The 17391-nt window shown below is 44.4% G+C and overlaps 1 protein-coding gene across 2 annotated transcripts in view; it reads right to left on the reverse strand.

The window, feature by feature from the left end:
- Positions 1-2248: 2248 nt before the first annotated feature.
- Positions 2249-17391, reverse strand: part of LOC117190822 — a 65032-nt gene continuing 49889 nt past the window's right edge. Inside the window, exons 1-3 of one of the 2 annotated variants that reach the window (XR_004473855.1) lie at positions 2817-3334; positions 2417-2736; positions 2249-2352 (exon numbers count right to left, since the gene is read on the reverse strand). The gene's annotated coding sequence lies outside the window, so the exon portion shown is untranslated. Of the gene's footprint in view, positions 2353-2416; positions 2737-2816; positions 3335-17391 lie in introns of those variants that run through there. The other variant, XR_004473854.1, reaches the window with a different exon arrangement.

Consider the following 17391-nt stretch of genomic DNA (forward strand, 5'->3'; position numbering starts at 1 on the left):
TCACTTATCAGAACTCAAACACAACGGACCTTCTTTTATCAAATAAAACTCTTTACATGGCGACCGTGACTGAGAGCTAAAAGCTCAAGGCACATAAGTGTTCAAAAAAAATGTGAAAAGAGAAAAAAAAAAACAAAACAATAAAACTAAGGCACTAGACAAAAAAAAAAGGAGGATTTAAATACTGAGTGAGTAGAGGATGAGTGGGCTTAAAAATAAAAAACGCAGTGGAATAAAAGTAAGACAAAGAAGAGAAAAAGCCCCACTTTTAAAATTACTAGCCACCAACGAACCACCACGTTGGGAGACGGCCAGCGAGATATATGACAAAATAGATCATATAGAGTCTTGGCAACAAGACCAAAAACGACAGAGAAAGAGCTTCAACCCCTCTCACTCAAGTATCAAATCAATATTCGACAAAACTAAAACTTCTCCTCCACCCCATGCATAAATTTATACATCGTCTTAGGCATCCAGGACTCACCGTTTCTGATATTCGGCAAGGAACGCACCTTCTAATTCGACACATTCAGCTGGCACATTTGTGGATGGACATAAAGGAGGTTCGGCGCAATGGTCAAGTCATGAAATCCAGTTCTATTAGTTCGCTCAACCCGTTCATCGATCATTCTGGACTACTTAGAGTTGGAGGTCGTCTTGGCAACTCATCGCTAGGATTTGACGCTCAGCACCCGCTCATTCTGCCAAAGGGACATTCCATTACCTTTGCGCTGATAAGATATTATCACGAAGGAAACCTCCATGCCGGACCTCGCGCCTTGCTATCCAAAATTCGGCTGGAATATTGGCCCATTGGAGGTATTCAGCAGGTCGTCAGCAAGTGTGTGAGATGCTTCAGGACTAGGCCGCGCATGGTTGAACACATCATGGGAGACCTACCTAAAGAACGTTTTGAAGGATCTCGAGCTTTTGAAGTCACTGGAGTAGATTACTGTGGACCTTTTTTCTACCGATCAGAAATCCGCACGAGGCCTCCGATCAAGTGCTACATTAGCGTATTCATCTGCTTCACTTCTAAGGCTATACACATGGAGATCGTAAAGGATTTGACCACCGCATCGTTTCTAGGCGAACTAAAGCGTTTTACTTCCACTCGAGGAAGGCCAAGTCAAATTTGGTCGGACAATGCGACAAACTTCGTTGGGGCCAAGAACGAGCTTCTGGAGCTAAAGAAGCTTTGTCTGAGCGAACCGCATATGAAGGAGGTCCATGAATCCTGCTTGGCTGACTCGATCGACTGGCAGTTCATCCCACCTCGCTCTGCGCAGGATGGCGGGTTGTGGGAAGCGGCCGTGAAGACCGCAAAATATCACCTGTACCGCTCAGTTGGACCATATGTGCTTAGCTTCGACGAGCTGCGCACTCTGATCTGTCAGATCACTGCAATTGTTAACTCTCGCCCTTTGCTCTCGCTTTCAGAAAATCCTGATGATTTAGACGTTTTGACTCCTGCTCATCTGCTTTTAGGCGGCCCCCATGAGCAAATCCTCGAGCCTGACCTAACGAAGCTAAACTTAATCGTCTGGATGGCTGGCAGCGGGTCACCCAACTACAACAAATATTTTGGAGCCGTTGGCGCGAAGAGTATCTCACTCTTTTGCAAGAGCGCGCGAAGTGGCGTACCTCCGCGCAAAACATCTGCAAGAACGATCTCGTACTAGTGAAGGACGAAAATCTTCCTCCAATGCGTTGTCCACTAGCTAGAGTGGTCGATGTCGTTATGGGCAAGGACGGAATGGGTCGCGTCGCTGACCTGAAGACATCCTCAGGAAACATCAGGAGGGCCGTCACTCGGCTATGTTTGCTGCCCCTTAAGGAATCTGTTAAGAGACTAGCTCCCAACGGGGGGAGTAAATTCGGGCCAGCCGCTGAAGCATTATTATTGTATGAGCAGAGAGAGCCGCCTATGTTGTAAAACGTTGAATTTCTGCAGAGCTGCTGCGCTCTCCCGCTAAAGGGGCTCTCTGCCGCCGCCACTTCGGCAATTACTTTGATCTGCTGCCGCCACTTCGGCAATCACTTTGATCTAACGCCGTCGTCTATTGTTAGTTCTATGCTAACCTGGCCATAGCAAGCAATCGGCTTCCGCTAAGCCACCAAGATTAAATACGAATTATAAAGATTAACCCAAGTTCTCTTTTCATTTTTGAAACACATAGGTGCCAAAAAAGCTTGGCATCTCAAACAATGAGTATTATTAAATTTATCGCAAGAAACGCTCCTGAACAATGTACATCTTAATTTTATTAATATAATTTAGCTAAAAACAACATCGGTAGTAACGGAAGACTAAACAGGCTATCTTCACCGGCCGCATTCACTATCGCTCTATGGAGGAAGTAGACAACGATTGAGAGAAGCAACCTGATTTTTTAAATGCTGTATATCTTACAATTTCACTGACGCTCTCCGGATGACGCTGCCTGTGGGTTATGCCCAGAATCTGGTTAACAGTCAGGGTTTCCAGTGAAAGGCTGTCCGTGTCCCAAATGTTCCGGTGATAGGTATTCTGTAGGAACTTTATGATTGCGCATAAGTCCTTGCGCAGTTTTCGGTTTTCGTCCAGCGTCTTCTGTTGCTCCCCACTGACAGACTGAACGCGGTCCATGATCTTGCCGTATGCCTCCCTTTAATTGCCGACAAGTTGGTGAACATGACGCTGTTTACATTTAGTAGGACGTCCACCCACTCTTGAAAAGTGATCAGGCGCAGCTGGAGTGGGAGGCAACCCAACAAAGATTGGGGTTAGGTATTGAGTGGTAGCCTCTGGGGTGGATTGTGTAGGCACTCACCTTTGAATCTCCGCTCAGAAAATTGAGGCCGTCGATCTCGTCCAGCTGTTTTAGGAATGTCTTGTTCAGCTGCAGATTCATCTGAGCGCTCATGTCGTGTGCCTCAGGCAGTTGGTCTACCAGACGGTGAAAGTACTCCGTGGCTATGGGCTCAGTGCGAGCATTGCACCTGCTCTTGGTTGCTGTAGTCCGTGAAGACACCGGATTGATTTTCGACATTCCCTGTGTCCTTCTGTAGAGCCTTTTGGCTTTGCTGATCCTTCAGCGCCAGCTGCACCTGTACCGACTGCTGAGACGTCTGCTGTCCCGAGTTCATGGGAGTATCCGGATTGGACAGCCCCATAGAGTTTGAGTCCAAGACGAGTCCTCGTCTGTCGCTCATGTTTTGACGATTATTGCTCCGATTTCCTCGTCCGCATCGACTATTATTCAAAGTTTTATGTTCTAGTCAAGTTTTACTGTCGGGAGAAGTGTTCGTGTGCCAGGTTTTACAGTTTCGAGATCAGACGATCACTTCGTAATGGGAATTTCAAGGCACTGGTGATGGGCGTAGCTGTAGCAGTTTTCAGGTCTACGAGCACTCGACTCGACGCGAAACAAAACGAAAACCTCTGCTCTGAAAGAACTCACATGTTTTGAGTGCTTTTGTGTGCTTAGACGTAATATCGCTCATACCGTATTTGAATCCCGTGGTGACCCTCACAGGCTCACAGGTTCTTGCCCTGACTTTCTTTGCATGCTCAATAACTATTAAAAAATATACAAACAAAAGGCACGCAGCCTCTTGTACAATACATCGCACACCAACACATCTAATGTTTGAGACTTCTCTTTGGTAAACTGAGACTCCTCTGAGACGTTTTAGTAAATGCACTTAATTTGTTTATTTATATTTAATTTATCTTTTTTAATTATTCGTTTCGTCACAGCAATACAAAATCAAGAAGTTAAACGACGCACAATGGCGTTAGACGAAAAAAGGTGGCAAAAGTCGAAGATTTGTTTACCGCTTAGGATACAAATACAACGAGGGGGAACGTTGTGAGTTGCTGCGTACACCGCAACTCTACAGTTATACCCGATACTAAGTCAGTATGGCTCTCCTGCGGCAGACGCCGCTAATATTGAACCACACGACAAAGAGTGCGTGCGAGAGAGACAGAAAATCAGTCTGAGCGTGACGTCGGGCGCTGCGTGGCCACTGCAAATTGATTTCTTGCTTTTGGCTATAAAAATGATCCGATCTGATCCAGATTCAGCAATCTGATAGATATAGTCATTAGCTATGATCATGCCTTTTTAGTTTTCTCGAATGTGCAATATTGTGGATGCAACAGGTTTTCGTTCTTTGTGGGGGCGGAAGGGGGTGGGGCGAAATTCTGAGATATACGTTTTATAGTGAGATCTAACAGAAGTGCGGATACCAAATTTGGTTACTCTAGCCTTAATAGTCTGAGATTTGTGGATGCCCCAGATGTTCGTCCTTTGCGGGGGCGGAAGGGGGTGTGGCGAAATTTGGACACGAAACGGTCAAGGTCCGATATCACAGGAGTGTGGATACCAAATTTGGTTGCTCTGGCTCTTATAGGTTCTGAGATCCTTGAACTCATATTTTGCAATTGGCAAAGCCGACCATGAAACCTGTGTGTTAGAGAGAGACAGAGCGAGCAAGAATGAAATTGTTTTCTTAATTCTGGCTATAATAATTATACGATCTGGTTGACATTTTACACTCTAGATCATATAGTCATCCTCTACGATTCTGCATTTTTGGTTTTATCGTATCTTTAAAAATGTGGATGATTTTCGTTCTTTGTGGGGGCGGAAGTGGGCGGGGCAAAGTTTTGAAATATTTTTGTAGCAGTGACATATCACAGATGTCTGGATCCAAAACATCGTTGCTCTCGCTCTTATAGTCTTTGAGCACTAGGCGCTGAAGGGGACGGACGGACGGACGGACGGACGGACGGACGGACGGACGGACGGACGGACGGACAGACGGACGGACGGACGGACGGACGGACGGACGGACGGACGGACGGACAGACGGACAGACAGACAGGGCTCAATCGACTCGGCTATTGATGCTGATCAAGAATATATATACTTTATGGGGTCGGAAACGATTCCTTCTGGACGTTACACACATCCACTTTTACCACAAATCTAATATACCCCAATACTCATTTTGAGTATCGGGTATAAAAACGGCTATCACAGTTTTTAAATCCCTTAAAAATTATATTGTGACCGTTTTTCGTGCAAGGTTGTGGCAGGTAAATCGTACCTGTCTTTGTGACCAGGTTTTGCATGCAAGAATTATATGTATGGAGTTTATTTTAAAACTTACATATAAAATTCCACGAGAGTGGAAGAAAAATTCTTAGACAAACTATCACTGAAGGTTGACTGCCCAAACAAGGATTTGGAATCACAAACGATGGAAACTCATCACGGGCAATTTTTGAGAAAAAACAAATTACTGCAGTTATAATTGGGATGGATATAGATATTATCAAAAGAATGGGTGTAATTTTGAATATTTAAAACTGCAAAGAAAAAATAAATACCCGCAATATTGTAACGAACCTAAAAGGGCTCGCTACAACGCCCCTCCCAACGTGCAATAATACTACAGATCAACCTACCATCCGAGCAGTCAGTACGTTTAAACTAAGAAAACTAGAGAAATACAAGAAGTTTAAATTATAAGTTCAGCTACAATAAACCCAAGTTATAAACGCCAAAAACGATTTCGCTGCGTAAGTTCATTTGACACCACCCCTCACCCATCCACATACGCCACTCGCCGTACGCCCGCGGCGAAGCTCGACACAGTGCCCCAGTGCCAGAAAACGCGAGCAAAACTAAACAGCAAACGCAGACAACGAACGGAACAATAGAATCCCACACAGAGGAACAGCCTGGCGAGCCCCACTCTGGGGAATTTGTCGCCAACCAAGGAGTGAGTACCGGCTGGATGCATAAACGCCGCCGAGAGGAGCTGGAGGCGGAATTTGAACTCCTCCGCGAAGGTACCGTGGAAGATTTGCGGAGAAACTTCGCCGATCCCCACAGCCCAGCACCTCGGCGCAAGCGGAGAAGCGAAAGGTAGACCCCGAGCTCAGCCTACGAGTCCCTGGAACTGTGGAGAGCAAAGCATCTCACCGACATCGATAACCGTCGAGGATCTACCGAACCCCCCTCCCCCGGAGCCAAGGTCTTCACCCATGAGAAGGATGTTGCCAACTGCGGAAGGGAACAGCACCACGGACGGTCATTTCTACAGCCACGCCGCGCAGATGGCAGAACGCATTCGGAAGTGGGGAATCCAGTTCGACGGGCAGGACGACCCACTGTCTTTCGTTGAGCTACTGGAAGAGCGTGCGCTCTCGTACGGGGTAGACATGAACTACCTGCCGCGAGCCATGGCGCCTCATGGACCGAGTTCCGACAGGAAATCCTGGCCTTCTTCCTGCCCCCGCGGTACTTCGAGCAATTGGAAGACCAGATAAAGGACCGCAAACAAGCGGTAGGCGAAACGTTCAAGGACTCCGTCATCGAACTCCGGTTGCTTATGCACCACGCCGGGTACGACGCGGCTAAAGAACTCAATAGGATCTACGACAACACCCTCCTAGCGTACCAGCTACACGAACTACGAAGCCTCACGAATGATGTTCAACAACACAATTAAAATAAATAATATAACCCACTGTAGTGAACCCATGCAAGTTAACGTACCCAATTCTATTGAGCTCTTATACGAGTTGTAAACAATCTTTGGCTTTCTAAAACGAAAACAATTTCAATCTTGGGCCTCCGCCTAATTGATTTCTAAGATGTACAATCTCATTGGCTCCCGCCACAATCCCAATCTTTGACACTGGCCTAAATGGAAAAACAATGTTTGCCCACACCCGGCTTCTCATAAACAATCTCACACCCGGCTTTCTGCAGATCCTGCACTTTGGGCATTTTACAGTTCTCTCTTTGGATGACGAAATCCAATACTCGGGATGGCGAAATCAATTGAGATGTTTATAGAAAAACTATCACGTCGGGGTCACCAAATTTTATGTGGAGATAATGTTTTTTATCCCCAATCGGCCGACTAATTATTTCGAATTAAATAAAACTAGGCGCAGAAATAAAATTACGATATGTTCTTTAATGCGTGACATCCAAATTGCAAGTGTGGCTTGCCTGCCCTTTACATTGCCGCTCCGATCGCTAAGCGCAGCTTCGCTCGGCCGACGTCGGTAGGCAGACGCAAAGCGGAGATAGCGAAGAGCGAGCTGGCAGAGAGCGTTTAGCAGGGCAAGCAAGCGGAAAGCTTTAACAAAAAAATGAGTGACATAGACATAAGTAACAAACAAAATAAGCGGCTGAGGGCCAAGAATTAGGTGCTATTTGGCAAGCAGCTAATCGGCTGGGTTCTGCTCCGAACATTCACCCCCCGTTGGAAGGCAAAGGCTTTCAACAGATCCATCCTGAAGGGGCAGAACCGCTATTTTTCCAATGGCCCTCTTGTAGATGCTTGCTTGGGCGCAGCTGGCGGCTACGCTGGGATGATCGTCGAACGCAGCAATCGGCGCTTCTTTACGAAGGCGGCTTGTCGTGATTACGTCTTGATCATCGGGAACCTCTGTAATTGCATAGAATGGCAGGAAATTTGGCAATGTAGAAACTGTTGAAAGTTTAATTTCATTTGGCGTGGATATGTAGGTTTTTAATATATGGAAAAGTTCGCGCTGCAGTTCCTGATTCTCCGATCGCAGTTTTTCCACTTGCACCTGGCACTCGAGCAGCTGCTTCCTGCATTGCTGCTCTAAGTTTTGGTACTCCAGCGTTGTGGGTCGAAAATCGTCAATAGAGATGCACGAGGAATTTTCAAAAGCGGTTAAAGCTGCACGCTTATTCTCCGAGCTATCAATGCTTCCTGATACTATCCAACCAAGTTTTGTCTCCTGCAATGTTGGCAATTGGGCTGATAGTCGAATCTGTCCGACGCACATTAAATCGAAGAACAAACCAGAACCTATAAACAGATCGATACGTTGGGGCTTGGAGAAATTAGGATCAGCTAGTTTTAGATTATTCGGCATTGGCCAATCCTTTGCGTCTACGCAGAAGTTATGCTGCATTTCCGTAATTGAGTTGGTGACAATTGCAGCGAAGGAAGCTCGATAGCTTGCGTCCTGGGATTGTACAACTATATGTACAGACTTGCTCGAAGGTAGAATGGAATCTCCGATTCCAGAGATGTGAACATAAGACGAGCGATGATCCAACTGCAACTGATCAGCAAGTCTAGATGTTACAAAGTTTGCCTGTGATGCAGAATCCAAAATGGCACGACATGGGATAAGTGCTCCATAACGATCTGTTACATGGACGAGGGCAGTAGGTAGCAACACGTTCTGGCTAGGCTGAGATTTCTGGATCGAGGGGCGAGGGCTAGAACACCCGCTTGCTAGAAGCACAGCCGCGGCCTCTTGCTGGATCGATTCCTCGGCCGGTGAAGAGGAAGATGAAGCACCAGTTCCCGATGGAATGTGGTAGCGTGTGATGTTTGGCCTGGCAATGCCTGCAAAGTCCTGACCTGCACCTCTGCAATTCATGGCCTTTGTTGAGGCAGTTCAAACACAAGCGGCTCTTCTTTGCTTCTTTGTATCGTTCAAACGCAGAGAGATTCAGGAATGCCTGACATCTAGATATGTAATGCTCGGAGGAATTGCAATGGTTACATATGGGGTTAGGATGGTCGTTACTGGAGGTGATAAGGGTGACAGGTTTGTCTTCTCCCACCTGTTGACTAGGACTTGTTGCCATGGCTGATCCCAAATTCTCCAGCATCCGACATCTCGCTTCCAGAAATGAGGCCATGCTTGACCACCGAGGCAATCCTGACGTCGGCAAGTTCTCTTCCCATTTCTCCTTTGTTTTGTGGTCCAGTTTCGTGCCTATGATGAAGATCAGCAACCCATCCGAAATCTCCTGCGGGGTCGCCAAGGTCTGAAGTGCACGCAAGTGCGAATTGATTTTGTCGCTGAGCCCGCTTAAGCCGATAGCTGAGCCCTTCTCCACCCCTTGCAGCCCGAAAATAGCCTTAATGTAACAGTTTATTATCGAATCGCAACATTAGCAAATTCAACGCCTTGTCGTAATTCTCCTCAGAAAGTTCCAAGGAACGAATCGTATCCAGCGCAGCACCATCTAGACATCCACGAAGATATTGGAATTTTTCGATGATTGGTATACGATGGTCTTTGTGGAATTCTGGCCAATCCATGTAGTTCCCCCCGAATCGCGAAAGCTGCAACTCGGGCATTCGAGAACGTCCTACACTATTATAGGCGAACAACGACGAATTCCCTTCGAGAGTATGCCGAGCCGTTGAATTGGCAACATTTACCGTGCGAGCAGCCATCAACTCCCGCGACAGCCTGGACCTAACCTTCACATAAACATTCGAAAAGTCCAGTCGGGCATCATGGGCTAACTGCAGGAAATCCAGCCTTTCAAGGCTCGTTTGAGCGGCATCGAAATCCGCATTCATTCGCTCGATTTGCTCTAAGCGAGCTTGAAGTTCTGCCTCATCTAACTCGGCAAGCTCTTCCTTGGTGAGAAAGCGATCCATGGCCTTTAGTTGGCGCGCGATGGACTCGGCCTTGTGCTTGTAGAAATCTACATCACTCGGCATTGCTGCGTTCGCGACATTGGTAGGCTCAGGTGCTGCCATGTTGAGGTTTTAAAAGAGTCACTCAGCACGACCGAAAAGGACACCCTGTATACGTATAAACGTGGGAACCGAAAGCAAAGGGATTACAGCTAATGCCTTTAGCTGTGCGGCTGTGCGAGATGTCCGATTCCGCTTTGTACTCCGCTTGTGTGTATTAGTGAGTTCGCTGCACTGCCTACCGCACTGCACTGACCGAATTGTCGCGACAGAGAAATTAATAGCCAGCAATGCGTGTATGTAGGTGTATGTAAGTGTGTTTTAGCACCGAATTGTGCTTAACCGCCGAAAATTTGCTAGAGAGGCTAACGAATGTCGATCGCGAATGATTATTAATTGACACTGCAACTCAGAGATCACGTCGGGGTCACCAATTTTTATGTGGAGATAATGTTTTTTATCCCCAATCGGCCGACTAATTATTTCGAATTAAATAAAACTCGGCGCAGAAATAAAATTACGATATGTTCTTTAATGCGTGACATCCAAATTGCAAGTGTGGCTTGCCTGCCCTTTACATTGCCGCTCCGATCGCTAAGCGCAGCTTCGCTCGGCCGACGTCGGTAGGCAGACGCAAAGCGGAGATAGCGAAGAGCGAGCTGGCAGAGAGCGTTTAGCAGGGCAAGCAAGCGCAAAGCTTTAACAAACAAATGAGTGACATAGACATAAGTAACAAACAAAATAAGCGGCTAAGGGCCAAGAATTAGGTGCTATTTGGCAAGCAGCTAATCGGCTGGGTTCTGCTCCGAACAGGGATCGACGATGCAAAGATCGAAAAGTTCAAGTCAGTCTTGATCCAGAAGCGACACCGAAAAGTCGAGCTAAAAACTAAGATCGCGCAAACCCTTTGTCCGGAATCCTTTGTGACCCTCAACTTAAATCTATATCTGTAAACATAGAAGTTAAATAAAAACTTTTTAAAAACGCAATCCGCTACCGCAGTTATTTAATTGGCGCCCAACGTGGGGCGACGTTGTATAAAAAGCACCGAATAATAAAAGTGTTGCGTCGTGCCGAAACCCGAAGGACAATTAATTATTGGAATAAATCTTTCAATATAAAAACGCGGAGTGACTGTGAGATATTAGATAAGAACGAGGGGGAACGTTGTGAGTTGCTGCGGACACCGCAACTCTACGGTTATACCCGATACTAAGTCAGTATGGCTCTCCTCCGGCAGACGCCGCTAATATTAAACGACACGACAAAGAGTGCGTGCGAGAGAGACAGAAAATCAGTCTGAGCGTGACGTCGAGCGCTGCGTAGCCACTGCAAATTGATTTGTTCCTATTGGCTATAAAAATTATCTGATCTGATCCAGATTCAGCAATCTCGAATGTGCAATATTGTGGATGCAACAGATTTTCGTCCTTTGTGGGGGCGGAAAAGGGTGGGGCGAAATTCTGAGATCTACGTTTTATAGTGAGATCTAACAGAAATGCGGATACCAAATTTGGTTACTCTAGCCTTAATAGTCTCTGAGATTTGTGGATGCCCCAGATTTTCGTCCTTTGCGGGGGCGGAAGGGGGTGTGGCGAAATTTGGACACGAAACGGTCAAGGTCCGATATCACAGGAGTGTGGATACTAAATTTGGTTGCTCTGGCTCTTATAGGTTCTGAGATCCTTGAACTCATATTTTGCAATTGGCAAAGCCGACCATGAAACCTGTGTGTTAGAGAGAGACAGAGCGAGCAAGAATGAAATTGTTTTCTTAATTCTGGCTATAATAATTTTACGATCTGGTTGACATTTCACACTCTAGAACATATAGTCATCGTCTACGATTCTGCGTTTTTGGTTTTATCGTATCTTTAAAAATGTGGATGCCACAGATTTTCGTCCTTTGTGGGGCGGAAGTGGGCGGGGCGAAGTTTTGAAATATTTTTGTAGCAGTGACATATCACAGAAGTCTGGATCCAAAACATCGTTGCTCTAGATCTTATAGTTTTTGAGCACTAGGCGCTGAAGGGGACGGACGGACGGACGGACGGACGGACGGACGGATGGACAGACGGACGGACGGACGGACGGACAGACGGACAGACAGACAGGGCTCAATCGACTCGGCTATTGATGCTGATCAAGAATATATATACTTTATGGGGTCGGAAACGATAAAAAGGAAACAAACCGGAGCTTAGGGTGTGCAAAAATAAATACAAAAAAAGCTAATCAAGACAATTCAAAAATACAAAAAAAAAAAACAAAATCTTTAAACCAAACAAATCAAAACAAAACACAAAGAAAGTGAAACTACCAGCTAAACCAGAGAAGGAAGACCCCCTGAAGACCCAGTTAAACAACAAAGAAATTTACGAAGGAAGACCCGTTCGACGAATTGTCAGCCAAACCAAGAAGGAAGAGCCTAAGAAGGACGACTCTACCGGATAGTTAGTGAGCGAAAGTTGTAGTACTAAATATATGTTCAATTAGGTCAAGAATATAAGAACAAACATATAAGAAAAATTTAAGGTGGATCAACTAACTTTAGACTTTGGAAAACTAAAAATGATTAACTCACAGACAAGGACCGATCTCACTGCAGATCAGGTCAAAGAATTGGTCAAACACTTCAAATTTCACAAGTACAGGAGCAAATAGTAAATTTAAAACAACAAATAGAATCTAGATGAGACAATCAAAGATGACACCACATTAAAAGTAATAGAATCCCTACCAATTTTCAATGGCGGATTAAAGCAGTACGTAGGATGGAAGGAAGCTGCAGAAACTGCAGTGAAATTATAAAAAAAAGGAAGTAAGCAATATGTTCAAAGTGACCGCCACGATAATTAGATATTGATCTCTAACAACACTGCGCATGTGCCCTGCTGCATATCGATGTTCTCATATCGATATTCTTCTTTCGGCGTCTGTCTCTTGCGTATGTTACTCGGAAGCACATATAATTCTGTATACTGATCTTCTGCTGTCTTACAAATAAAATAACTTTAACAGGTTATGGGCCCAGACACCAATTCACCCAGAAACAGTATAAAACAGAAACAGTGAGAAACAATAAACATTGTTTGGTGCTTAGTGAAAAGCAGTGCTAAAAAAAATGGCATAGACTCATTAGTGTATGTGTGTACATAGAAAGGCAAAAGAACAAGTTGAACAAATTCAACGGAGATTCGCATTATGTTTTTTTTATTAGAATTTTGCAGCGAATCGGACCGTTGCCGTGGTTTAAAGTCCAAAATAAAGCAGTCCCAACGTATCAAGAAACACAAAAGCGAACGGAGACTCAAGTGTGTATACCAAAAAGTGCGTATGCCAAGCCGCACAAAACCGCGAGTGTGTATACCCAAAAGTGTGTATACCAAGCCTTAGAAAATCCCGAGTGTGTGTGTGTAAATAGCAACTCGGAGGGATACTTAAGAGAAAACGAAAAAACAAAAGAAAGACACGGACAACAGTATTGTCGTCGTAGTTGCTTTGTGCATGAGACGATCGACAGTTACAAATTTTGCACTGTGGGACAATAAGTATAAAAAATGAGTGGAAATATGAATTTCAATATTGAGAAACTGGACGAAAACAATTATAGCACATGGGAAGTTTTGATGAGAAGTGTTCTCATACAAAATGATTTGTGGCCAATCGTCAGTGGTAAAATTGAGCTTAGTGAAAGTGCAACAAATGAGCAACGTGCAGCTTTTGAACTAGAGGATCAAAAGGATAAAATTCACAGGCCAAGCGGACCAGCAAGGGTAGTGCTTTTAATTAAACAATTGTTGACGTCAAAAATGTCGGATGGTATCAGTGCACAGGAATATTTGCGGAAATTCCAGGTGGTACACGAGGCTTTAGCAGAGGTCAACATAAAGGTTGATGAAAAGATCATATCAGTTGTGTTGCTAAATGGTTTGCCTAAATCGTATGAATGTTTTGTTGTTGCGATTGAGACGCGAGATGATTTGCCGAGCTTGAGCATGCTAAAAATAAAAATTTCTGAAGAAGCGAATAGGCAGGAAGATAGCATTAGCAAGGAAATTACAAGTAGCTCGGAACTACACGTCAGTTATGACAACAACAATTTTAAGAAAAACTTTAAGAAGGGCAAAAAGTGTTTTAAGTGCGGAAAGGAAGGGCATTTTAAATCGGAATGCCGTGCTAAAAGCAAGCAGGAAGGAGCAAACAACAAGGCCGCAAACAGTAATAGCGGGGAAAGATTGGGTACAATGCTTTGCGTAACCGAATATGCCAAAGTGGAACCAGAAAAATATGTACCAATCCTAAGTTTAGCTAAGCCAAATGACCAGATGTTAAATGCATGGTGCATAGACAGTGGCGCAACGGCGCATCTATGTTGTGACAAGGAACGCTTTGTGTCGTTCACGGAAGATAATCAAAAAGTATTTTTAGCCGGCGGTAAATCACTTATTGCTGAAGGGCATGGAACTGTTCAAGTAAAGTTCGGTGATAGATCCGTTACGCTGGAAAAGGTTATCTTGGTACCAGATTTGCAGTACAATTTTATATCGGTCACAAAACTATTAAAACATGGAAAAAAAGTTGTGTTTGAGAAAAATCAAGCGATGATTTTTGAAAACGGAAAAATAGTTATAAAGGCACATCTGGAAAATGGATTGTTTATGGTTCAGGACAATCAGGAAAAGTGTATGAACATTGTAAATGTTGAGGCAGATGCATTCAAATGGCACAATAGGTTCGGCCACGTACATTTTGACGCATTAAAGGAAATGGTTAACAAGGAGATGGTAATAGGTCTCAAGGGCATATACAAGCCAAAACAAGTGTGTGCAACATGCGCAACAAGTAAAATTTGCGTGCAACCATTTCAATCGAGCACAAACAGGTCAAAGGGCGTTCTAGACTTAATACATACTGATGTATGCGGTCCAATGCAAAAGCAGTCAATGGGAGGCAATCGATATTTCGCCACATTTATTGATGATTGTTCAAGATATGTATCAGTAAGTTTCCTAAAAACCAAAGATCAGGTTTTCGAGGCTTTTAAAGAATTTAAAAGTCAAGTTGAGTGCCAAACTGGGAGAAAAGTCAAGGTTTTACGAAGCGACAATGGCCGAGAATACATATCAAACGTTTTTGATAATTACCTAAACCAAAATGGAATAAAGCGAAACTTAACAGTGCCATATACACCTCAACAAAACGGAGTTGCAGAAAGGCCAACAGAACATTGGTGGAAATGGCAAGAAGTATGCTGCTGCATGCTGGGTTAAGTGAATGCTATTGGACAGAAGCGATTCGAACTGCCACGTATTTGCGAAATAGAGTGGCAAGCAGCTGCTTGAGCGGGGTGACACCTTTTGAAATGTGGACAGGTAGAAAGCAAGTGGTATCGCATTTAAGAGTTTTTGGCTCAGTAGCGATAGCTCTAGATAAAACAAAGAAATCAAAGTTCGCACAGAAAGGCTTAGAGTATATAATGGTGGGCTACTCGGATACGGCCAAAGCATACCGTTTGGTCAGTAAAGAAACCAGGAAACTCGTAGAGAGTAGGGATGTCATTTTTGTAGAACCTGAAGGGGGCAAACTAGATGCATCATGTTCCAATGACATGGCATCAATTGAGGTTCAACAAAACCAGGACTCTGAACCCGAAATGGATAGCGAGCAATTTAAAGATCCAGAAAATCAGGAGAATATTAGGTCTAGTAATGACATTCTTGTACTTCCAGAACCAATAAGAGGACCAGGACGCCCAACCATAGTACGGACGGGCAAACCAGGACGACCAAGGAAGCAGTATTATATGCTCAATGCGATACTGGCAGCAGACGTATAAGTTCCACAAAACTACGCACAAGCTGAACGGTCTACTGAAGGCGAGATATGGAAAGCATCAATGAAGGACGAGTACGAATCTCTCGTGAAGAACGGCACGTGGTCGCTTACTAAATTGCCTAGCGGGAAAAAGTCCATTGGATGCAGATGGGTTTATGCAGTTAAGTCCAATCCGGATGGAAGCGTGAACAGGCTCAAATCACGTCTGGTGGCGAAAGGTTGTAGCCAACTCTACGGGATCGACTACAAGGAAACATTTGCACCAGCTGTACGCCACGCAACTATCAGGTTGATAATTGCACTTGCAGTCGAACATGGTCTCCACCTACATCAAATGGATGTTGTCACGGCGTATCTCAACGGCGAATTGGAAGATGAGGTTTTTATGAGACAACCTGAGGGCTTCATCAGCGAAGTTCACCCAAATCACGTTTTGAGGCTTCACAAAAGTATATATGGCCTAAAACAATCAGGAAGAGTGTGGAACTCTACGTGGAGTAGTTTCCTGAGACGCATTGGTTTTATACCGACTGTCAACGAACCCTGTCTGTATTGTAAGCCAGGTAAAAATATGTGTCTAATAGCTGTCTACGTAGTTGACATTATTTTGGCGTATAAGGACCTAGATGATATATCTGATATCAAGATAAAGATCGCAGCAGAATTTGATGTGGTTGACATCGGGCCTATGCAATACTTTTTAGGTATTGAGGTGAAACGTGAAGGCAGTACGGGTGCTATTTCAATCAGCCAACGGAAGTATATTAGAGAGTTGCTCGAACAGTACAATTTGAAAGATTGTCGACAGACGTCCACGCCTCTTGAAGCTGGTTACCAGGTGGCATGCAACAAAGAGGACTGCCGCAGGGTCGACATCACATCGTTCCAAAAGCTAATTGGAGAGTTATCTTATCTTGCTGTTATGACTCGTCCGGACATTGCGCATTCGGTGAACAAATTAGCACAACGTAACAAGGATCCTCATTCCGAGCATGAAGCGGCAGCCAAGCACATCCTTCGATATTTGGCAAAAACTATCGACTGGGAGATATGCTACACAAAGCAAGGAAAGGCAATTGAGTGTTTTTTTTTGATGCAGATTGGGCAAGTGATATGACGAACCGAAAGTCATTCACTGGCTATGTATGCATGTTGGCAGGAGGAGCGGTTTCTTGGGAGTCAAGAAAGCAATCGACGGTTGCCCTCAGTTCCACGGAGGCAGAGTACAAAAAGCCATATCATCTGCAGCAAAAAAGGCGATATATTTTCGCAGCCTACTGATTGACTTGAAGCTGATGTCCAAGGAGTCAGCTATTCAGATGTACGGCGACAACATTGGAGCACAGCAGATTGCTAGAAACCCCATGTTTCATGCACGTACAAAGCACATCGACGTCAAGATACATCATATTCGAGAGGTTCTCAAGAGAGGTGAAGTCAACATTGCGTATCTGCCAACCGATGAGATGATAGCAGATGTCCTCACAAAGAACTTAGCCAAGGTTAAGCACCATAAATTTGAATTCGCATTTGGTTTAAAAGATCGTTTATAAGTGCTTGACATGTTATTGAATATTAGTTAAGTATATTTAAAGTTTGTAAACATGCGTTGTGTTGAGGAGGAGTGTTCAATTAGATAATTAGATATTGATCTCTAACAACACTGCGCATGTGCCCTGCTGCATATCGATGTTCTCATATCGATGTTCTCATATCGATATTCTTCTTTCGGCGTCTGTCTCTTGCGTATGTTACTCGGAAGCACATATAATTCTGTATACTGATCTTCTGCTGTCTTACAAATAAAATAACTTTAACACAATATTATATTGCCTTAACAATTTTAAGAAACAAAATAACAGGACCAGCACATGACGCACTGACCAACCACGGGACAGTTTTTAATTTCGATGCCATACTTTCACGACTTGACTTTGTTTACAGTGACAAGAGACCAATTTAAATAATAGAACAGGAGCTAAGCGTTCTCCGACAAGGGAACCTTTCAATAATATATTTCTATAACGAGGTTAACAAGAAAATGACCTTGTTAATA

This window comes from Drosophila miranda (genome assembly GCF_003369915.1).
Source record: "Drosophila miranda strain MSH22 chromosome Y unlocalized genomic scaffold, D.miranda_PacBio2.1 Contig_Y1_pilon, whole genome shotgun sequence".
Classification (NCBI taxonomy): domain Eukaryota; kingdom Metazoa; phylum Arthropoda; class Insecta; order Diptera; family Drosophilidae; genus Drosophila; species Drosophila miranda.